Raw genomic sequence first — 9449 nt, forward strand, 5'->3', positions numbered from 1 at the left:
TGGCAACTATTACCACCAGGAGCTTATTTATAGGTGTGCATGTAAAGAATTTACAGCGCGTCAACTAAGCTACAAAACACCGACGCGCTGTACAAAAACGTGGTTATTAATTAGATTAGGTGTCTGTAACTAGTGGACTAGTGGGGCGGGGGTACAGCAGGTGACTTGCATTCTGGATAGGGTAAAGGTGGGTTTGGGTGGGCGGAGAATGGGTGGCATGAAGTCGGAGAGCAGTTACATGGATCTACCCCCGAACATTTAAGGTTTTCGTCTCTGTAGAAAGAGAGTCTCTGCTCCCAAGCCAGAGCGGCAGCACTTCGTGCCCGCCTGCTGCCAGGGGGCATTAATATTCCGCACCAGCCCTGCCTCGTCTAGCCTGCGGCGGGAGCTGGTTGGGCGTCTGCGCATCATCTCACAAGTCTCCGCCGAATGAGGCTCAGAGGAGACGGTATTACTCCGGCAACAGGAACGGGGTCCGACGAGGAACGCGTCAGAGAAGATTCATCCAACCACAGGCATGGGCGTGGAGCAGGGCACGGGAGGACAGAGGGCACAAGGGCAAGCCGACCAGAGAGATGGCAGAGGAGGCTAAGGCGAACAGGCTACAAGCTGGGCTAGAGATATGGGTATAATATTAACAGGCGGGGGGAGGAGGGCGCTGGGAAGCAGGGAAAGAGAGCGGGAGACAGAAACTTACCAAGGTGATAACAAGCTGAACCAGACCCACTGGGTATAGAAGACTGATGCCACAGAGGCACACAAAGCCAGATGGCAGGGACACTGGAATTATGCGACACAGGAGGGCAACATTAATCGTCATATTCTCTGATACAGTTAGTTTTTTTTGTCATTTTTACACTTGTTAACACTGTTTGGCAAAGGCTGCATCTCATTAGTACCAGTTTAACATCCAATCGTAGCAACAAGCCACAGATAAGTCAACCTTTGCAAAGGGCCTTCGACTGCGCTTGGCAACACTTTTTGCTGCGTTTTTAGTAACTTTTCAACAGTTTGGACTACATATTTTTTTTTTTACATCGGCAGATGGATTATGTGGTAAATACGGCAGAATCCCAATGACGCTAAAACGCCTTGGCCACACAATCACATGATTCTAGTGGCCATGCCAGAAAGTTGCAAACCAGACACTGGCAGCACATTGAGAAACGTGCAATGGAAAGGCGACGCTATCCATGGTGCAGCAGGTGCAGAGGCACCGAAGCTCTGTGTTGTATGGGACACACGGCAACGCAGTTATTACTATATTTTACTAACGAACGAGAGTCTACAGGGGGCATTTCCTGCTTGCATTAGGGATTCCGTCATCTTGCTACTTCACTGGGCAATAGTAGGGCCGGGCACTGGAGAAAATGGACACAATTCCTTAACAAAATGATCACCCCAGCGCGCTAACAAGGGTGCTGATACCCTTTATAAGTAAGGAAGATATTTCATATCCAGAACAGCAATTCGTGCACAATGACACCAGATACAAGGCACGCCAATCAGGCCCCTGAAAACATCACACAGGCAAACCATACAATGACCAGCAAGCTGACCAGATCCAACAATCAGACGTTAGTCAACAGCAGCATCAGTGAGCAATCTGAGCTGGTATCAATCGAGCCAGAAAACAATACAGGTATTGTATTGTAATTGCACTTATATAGCTCTTACTACACCTGACGAGGCGTCAAAGCGCTTTTTCGGCGAGTAGCATGCTACTCCGGAACCCAGTGGTGAATTAGTATGGTCAAATATGAAAGTAGTTTGAGTGGTGGATATGTTAGTCAGTTATTTGTATTGAGTAGGAATAACCCCAACAGCAAACTGTACTTGAACCAGCATCTCAATATCCCAGTAACTTACCACACCGTAGTTGCAGTATACCTGCAAGAAAACTGCACAGATGACAGAAAACCAATACAAAATTGGCACAAGCACCCTGCAAGGAAACATTCTTGCAACAGAACCATAGCGCAAATTGAATGCGCGAAGCCATATCAAGCAATCCATGCCATAAGCAAACTCCACTTGTACGAACACTTCTGCACACATACTATATTGCAGCGAGTTAGCTTCACTAAATAAACTTTGGCAAAACCACCAATCCAGCAAGTACACCAGGAAGACTCCAACTCGTCAGCAAGCGACCCGTGGGGGTACCAGCACCTCAACAAGGCAACTTGGTTATCACTGTCACATAAACTTCCACAGTGGCACAAGCACCCACGAAAGTAAACCGTAGAAGCACCAACACAAGCAACCAGCACTCACAAGAACACCACAGCAAGGAATCTGTATTGACAAACGGTAGCAAACTATCCAGTCAAGTAAATGCCAGTAAGAAGCACCATAGCCAGCATGGAGGCCTGGTGCAGTACTGGGCGGCGTAAAGTAACATTGGCCCACACACTCCAAATCTCAGTGACATGCTGAAAATCGCCCCACTGTCCTACTCAGTGATTTTGAGAGTAGACTTGTGAAGTGATACACGTCATTAGTGGACATGAGAAGTCAAGGCCAGCGCGCGCACAACAGGCCTCAAACTGACAGGAAACGGTTCTGAAGAGGTGGGACCTTCGACTTCAGCGAGCTCCTTCTCGCGAGCAAGAACAGACGATGCTGCAACCACGTCGGTGGATCCACATTCAAAAATACATGCATTGGCTGTCTCCCACCCACCCCTGTCCACAAAAGCTCACAAGAGGTCATAGGTCAATAGTTTGATACATTTATTATCACCAATATGGCATGAATAAATATACACGCACATTTAACTAAAATGAACACGATGGAGTAGCTGGTGAGCACAGCACAGGGATGCTGGGGCTCCCTCTCAGAGCAGGGGCGGACGCCACTCCCAGGAAGCCGGCTACAGCTCCGCAGGCAGTTCAAACCCACTCGATCATTTCATGTTCACCACATCCTTCCGCGTCTTCGCTTCATTTCTGAGAAAGGGTGTTTTACGTTTTTTAAGATCCTGTTATGGGGCTAACATAGCAGGCAACGATCATGCAACCACGTTGTCACTGCGCTGTTTCCCATCAGAGAACTGTGCTTGCACGCCATGACCCTGTGTGAACACGGGCCCGGCGAAAGGCGCTGCAGTATTATTGCAGAGCAAAGGCAGGAGTTTACCCCACTGCCGCTCTGTGAAAGTATCGTTAGGGCCGGTACGGGTGCTGCTGTACTGTTTCTCTGCATTCATTTACCCTATCCTGCCCTAACACGCTAAGGCGTGCGGGATGAAAACATGCGGTCGGTGGTAGGATTTCTAATTTTCTCTGTGAAAATTGAACACAAGGTGCATATCTGGTGCTGCTGGGTTGTTTCATAATCAGATATCGGCCCTCAGATAATGGATGTACAGTACTAAGTAGAATTGGTGACTGGAACGTCTACGATATTATTTGTTGGTGTGTAAAAGCCATTAGGCCTCTTGGCACTACAGTTAATGACTAAAATAAAAGTAGCAGATCATAGTCTTTAGGCGTGGAACAAAAAGATCTTCGGGACCTGGGGTCCATATGACCCTCTGTCCTGATCACATGAGTATGCCACTGCGAGGTACCGCCCTGAGAAGGATCAGCCAGCACTGTGTTTTTTGTTGGGATTCTGGAGACAACCAGAGACCTGTCTTCACACCACCTACATGCATCTGAATAAATGAAAGCAGGATGGTGCCCCATTGGCGGGCACAGCTCTGCTACTCCCCTCCAGAGACCTAAGCACTCACCCAGCTGGACATGCAAACAAAATTGGGTTGTGTGACAGGTGCTGGTGCAGCTGCACTGTTAAAATCAAAAAATGTGATGGGAGCAATGCTTGCAATAAGTCTGACCACTGGCAATCGCTCGGGTAGCATTCCAACCCATCGTACTTGTACCCACCAAGTCACCTCAGCAGGGCCGGCTCTAGGCTCATGGTGGCCCCGTGCAGGGAGCGTAGGTGGGGGCCCCCCGGAAGAGGGGGTCCGGACGGGGCGGAGCTCAGGAAGGTGTTTTACTAATAATACGTCCAGAAAATCAAAGGCCTTCCTTAGAATCAGAGATGAGAGGTTCTACCAGAGAAATGAATTGAGTAAAATAATATTTCCATATCAGGTGACAAATTATAGCATAAATCTAAAGATGAGCAGCTGAGTTAGAGGAGACCTAAAATTAAGGTGAATAAGAAGTGGTGTTTCAACAGCTGTTTAGAACGTGTTGTTTCAATGGCTGTTTAGGAAGTGCTGCTTCAATGGCTATTGAGGAAGTGCTGTTCCAATGGCTGTTTGGGAAGTGCTGTTTCGATTGCTGTTGAAAAAGTGCTGCTCAGTAGTGTTTTGATGAAAGCTATAAAAGGAGCCTTCTGATTTGTGACCCAAAACCTGGGAATATTACCGGAGAAAGAGATAGATGCAGCCTTTGTTTCTCACTTTCTCGTTTTGTTGTGAAAACTGCCACTTTTGCCTTTTAGCAGTGGGTACGAGGGGTCTCTTTGCTGTATATAATGACGTACAATTTAAAACACTTCTTGCATACCAAGCATGTCTATGCATTGCTCTAGTGGCAGAGCGATTTCCAAGTCTAGATCAGTGAAAGAGGCCAATCAGGCAGACCTCTTTGAGCTGGGTGTCAGAAAGTTGTGGCTTGCCTTCATGTTTACATCACGTGTACTTTTTGTTAGCACCTCGTGGTGGCAGTTCCTTTGACCTCGAGCAAAAAGACAATCCATTTCTTATTTCTTTTAAAAACATGAAATAAATCTAACTACCTCCTACATGTGGCCGCTTACCGTGCGCTGGATTGACCAATAAATGACTGTCCCTTCCTACCTCCACCTGTGTTTTGCCTGTTTCAGCAAGAGATTAATGCAGCGGCGTTGGCTGGGCAGGGACCATGGCAGTGCTACATGTTGTTTGAGAAGAACAATAATTTCCCTGGCTATTGAGCCCCTCGACTTCGGTATGATGATATATGGGCACGGGATATAAACTTTGGGGGCATCCCAGCCTTGCCTTTGATGCTGCACAACGCCTTCTTTTAAAAAACACAATCATGTCAATAGTTTTAAAGAAGGAGATGTAGTGGGTATTATTTTTTTACAGTGATCTCCTCTTGCTTGGCCTTGGAGTGGGTGGCAGTCTTCCGACAGTGCACCAATCATGAATCACGAACCAATAGAACAGAGCCGCACAACTCGACTGTGCTACGTGTGCACAGTTTCATATGGATACAGCCAGACTAGCTTGGAAGGGCAGTGATAAAATCGCGTTTTGCAGAGGTGTTTCTTGTGCTTGCCAAGAATTATTATCTTTTTCTATATATACGTATGAGAAGAGAATATTGAAATGAGCTATGTATTTTGAACTGTAAATATATATATATATAATGATAAGTCCCCTGCCAAGTTATCCTATCTGCTGGGAGGTAAAGGTTCATTAATACCTGTCCTTCTTCCTTAATGTGCAGATCCCATTTTGGTCCTGAAGATGCTGCTGATAACCAGCTACATCACGTCTATAGATCTGGTCTCTCGTGGACACAGCAGTGGTGTTGGAACAATTAAAATGCACCGTTTGTCCACTTTTTTTTTTCAAAAAATGTCTCTGGGGATAAATCCCTTCTCCCAAGCCTCCTTTGTGTTAATTAGGCTTGCTGGTGACTTAACACTCACCTCAAAACGTTTACGCTTTACCACTTTTAAATGTTACCAGCCGCCACTGTCGATTTAGGAACATTAATGAGTCCTTTCTGGGATCCCGGTTAAAATGGTCATTGGTTCTTATAAAGGGGCTGGGTTTGCGATTTGCATCCACTGAGAGGCAGGAGTCATATACTCAGTGGGTCTCTAGGGGGGTCATGTTTGCATGCCCTTCACAGGAAAGAGATCCCTTTCAATAGGTGAATGCAGATCAGCATAGATGAACCTTGCAGGCCCCACTGGTCATGGAGGAAATGCTCAGCACTACCAAAGACTCTCTCTCCAGGAACGAAAATATTCCTTATGACTAGCTCGGGAATGAAAAAAATTAAATACCGAAATGAGGTAATCTGGCCAATACAGCGAACAGTGAGAAAAAACACTTCAGCACATGAAGTAATTTCCCGTTTCCTACACACCGCTAACTTTTTCCTCTTTTGACTTGATATTAGTCTAATTGCCGACTTCTTTAGCATAAGTATACCAATTTAGAACGGTTCTAGCAATGCTAAAGACGCTTACGCACTGAGAGACCGAACACACCCACTCCCACACAGCGCACGCCACCCGCCTGCCAGGAGCGGTTCTACACCCGCTGATCTCACTCACCTGGAAGCCACTCAGCCACGACGTGAGCCCAATTAAGAAAACAACTGAGAACACAATCGGAAACGAACTGTTTAGGGTTGGCTTACAAGAATCAACCATTGGGGTTACACATGACAGGAACAGTCTTACTCTCTCTTCTCAAAAGCAGGCAGGCACCACCTCACATAGTTACACACGCATGTCTCGTGTCGTGACCATAGTGTGGCGCAGAGACAAAAACCAATACCATTCAGTACTATTGACGACTGCGCATCATGTTATTACACACTCATGAATGATAAATCATATTCATTACTATACTACTAGGCAGCTCAAATGGAAAGACAGGCAGGCCAGGCGATTATTACAAGTCATTAATTTATAAATATATTTTGTGAGCACAGTCTCAGTCTCACCGGCGTTAGTCGGACTCTCGGGGAATAGACTTGTCGGAGGACACTCAGGTGTTCTAGTGTCTCTCGACGACGATGATCAGGCGACAGGATGAGGACACGATGTGACCGTGACGAGCTCAGTCGGAGTCCACGCACCGCTCACAGTGACGCACTCTCCCAGTGAGGTGCCGCGGGGCGGAGCGTGACATCGTGGCTAAGCGCGCGGGGGCTGTCCCAGGGCAGTCACGTCGTCATAGGGTAAGATTGACGGCCCTGGGACCCAACTGCTGGCTGCTGCCTGGGCAACTTAAGTGAAACCAAACCCATTACCCATTGACTATGTAAACAACAACAGCGCTCACGCGCGCCGTCGCTGCCATTGCCCAGTCGGAGGCCGCCAAATCCTGCCAGGGGGCCGCCAGTGATAGTTCCGAATCCGATCCGAATCCGATCCTCGGCTCGGTCGGTCGTCGTGGCGGCCCCTCGAGTTTGGCGGCCCTGTGCAGGTGCACAGTTTGCACATGCCTTGGGCCGGCCCTGACCTCAGTTTGGAAACAACCGTATAGAAATGAGTCTTAGTCCTGCTCCAAGGGTCAAGAGTGTTTGCATATGACTGGTCAAACTGAGGTGGCATGGTGGGCAAAAGAACAATGGGTTGGAATGCTACCCTGAGTAATTGTCAGTGGTTCGAAAAATAGCAAGCATTCCTCATGTCACCGTTTGTGTTTGATGTACCGCCATTCGTGGCAATGGTATGCCCAGACGTGGGTCCCGTGCTCACTGTGGCACCGGAAACAAGCTACACCCAACCGAAGAGCCCGAATCAGGGAAAAAAACGGTCTTGGGTTGCTTTTACTCTGGTTCAAGGAGAACTTGGTTTGTCAGTTCGGGCTGAACTGTTCCTATGGGAGCAGGGTCAAGACTCATTTGCAAATAGCTGGGTCCAAACTGGGGTGGCATGGTGCCCAAAATAACGATGGATTGGAACGTTACACTGAGCGATTGCCAGCGGTCCATTGCAAGCATCCCCCTCCTCACCTTTTGTGTGTTTGAGGCAGCTCTACTGTTCCCAGTCCAGGAACTATGCTAGTAGCTCGGAGAGGGCTGTGAATAAAGTTAGCACCAGCAAACAGTGATGGTACAGCTCTACTGTTCCCAATCCAAGGTTTATGCAAGCACTCTGAAGGGGGCTGCGGATAAACCTAGAATGAGGGATAGAGACGGAAGCAACTATCCGGTTCTCAATCCAAGATGTATTCAAGCTCTAAATAAACCTAGAATAGGCAGACGGTGATGGTACAGCTATTCTGTTCCCAATCCAAGACTTATACAAGCTGTTAATAAAACTAAAATGAGAGGCGGGGGCTGTTGACAGCTATCTGGTTCAAATCCCATGATTTACCCCGAAGGGGGCTTTGAATACATGTACAATGAGTGGTGCGGCGCCAGTGCAGCTATGCCGTTCGGAATGCAAGCGCTGTGGAGCCATCCCACTTCCTTCAAGTACACTGTCATGACCAGCCAGAGCTCACACAATGTCCATATTTTATAATCAAGAGAAGTGACACTTCATATACAAGAAGGCAACCTGTCGCAAGCTTAAAGTTTGCACTAGCTGAACTCTTAGTATTAAGACAACCACAGGGGTGAAAGCGTGAGGTCACAGACGCCTCTCCAAAGAGTTTATAACTAACCCAGTGCAACCCATAGGACAGGGCTGGGTGTAATCTCACAGGTGCTCATCTCAGAAGGACTCCCAGGAAATAATATGGAGCCAGGGCTTTAAGTGGGATGAAAAAACTGGGGGTCTCTCGAAGGGGTGTGGTCAATGTTATTAAGGGCGTGGCTTAAAAACACATAAGCTGAAAATCTGCTTAGCATAGTGTGCTGCCCGACTTGTAGTTTGCTGTTTCTGTCATTGCACCCAGATATAGAATACAACAAGCAGCATCATACCTACAAGTCAGGACTACTGGCTTTGTCAATGGTTGTTAGTTGCGTAAGATAAATAAGCAGCAACTATGGCTTGTATATAATATTGAAAAAAACTTCCACTTAAAGCCCTGGTGACACCACGACAATGTTGCTGCTCCGGAGTTTCAAAAAGAGGGAAACCCACTCTCTTTAAAGGATTTCCCTTCCCCTACTACGCTCACCTGGCATGACGTTATGCCCCAACTTCTCCACTAGTTAGAAGTGAGCAGTGTGAGCATGAGCACATCGATGTGCCTGCTGTCACTGCAGTCCAGAAAAAAACAGGACCGCCTGTGCCAGTGCACAAAACAGAGCCCGATAGAGACCAGTTTCAAGGCCCCCTTTAAAAATCTGCTGGTGCTCAGCACCGGGGAGACCTGGCCCACTTAAAGCCCTGTATGGAGACAACCTGTAGTCTGTAGTCTTAAACACAGTTTGCACAAGGGGTGTAAAGTCAGGAAGCGCAATGCTTAAGGCATCACGTGACTTCACAAGCAGACATAGGGAAAAGAGATGGTACTTCAAAAGTGGCCTCCACAGAGCTAATCTGTAAAGTCACAAACACGCCTCCCACAAAGGCGAAACGTCATAAAGCAGAGCACAAGGGCTCAGTCAAGTGACCTCATAGGCAACATGCAACCCAGGGCTTTAAGTGGGCTGGGACCTGCGGGTGCTGAGCACTGGCACTTCTAAAAAGCAAGTGCCCAGTAGGGTCCCTATCGGGCTCTCCATTTCCGTCTTCACCCTCAGTGGAAGAAAAAAAAAAATGGGAAAAAAAACAAAAAACAGACACCCTACAGCAGG

Source organism: Lissotriton helveticus, chromosome 3_1 (genome assembly GCF_964261635.1).
Source record: "Lissotriton helveticus chromosome 3_1, aLisHel1.1, whole genome shotgun sequence".
Lineage (NCBI taxonomy): Eukaryota > Metazoa > Chordata > Amphibia > Caudata > Salamandridae > Lissotriton > Lissotriton helveticus.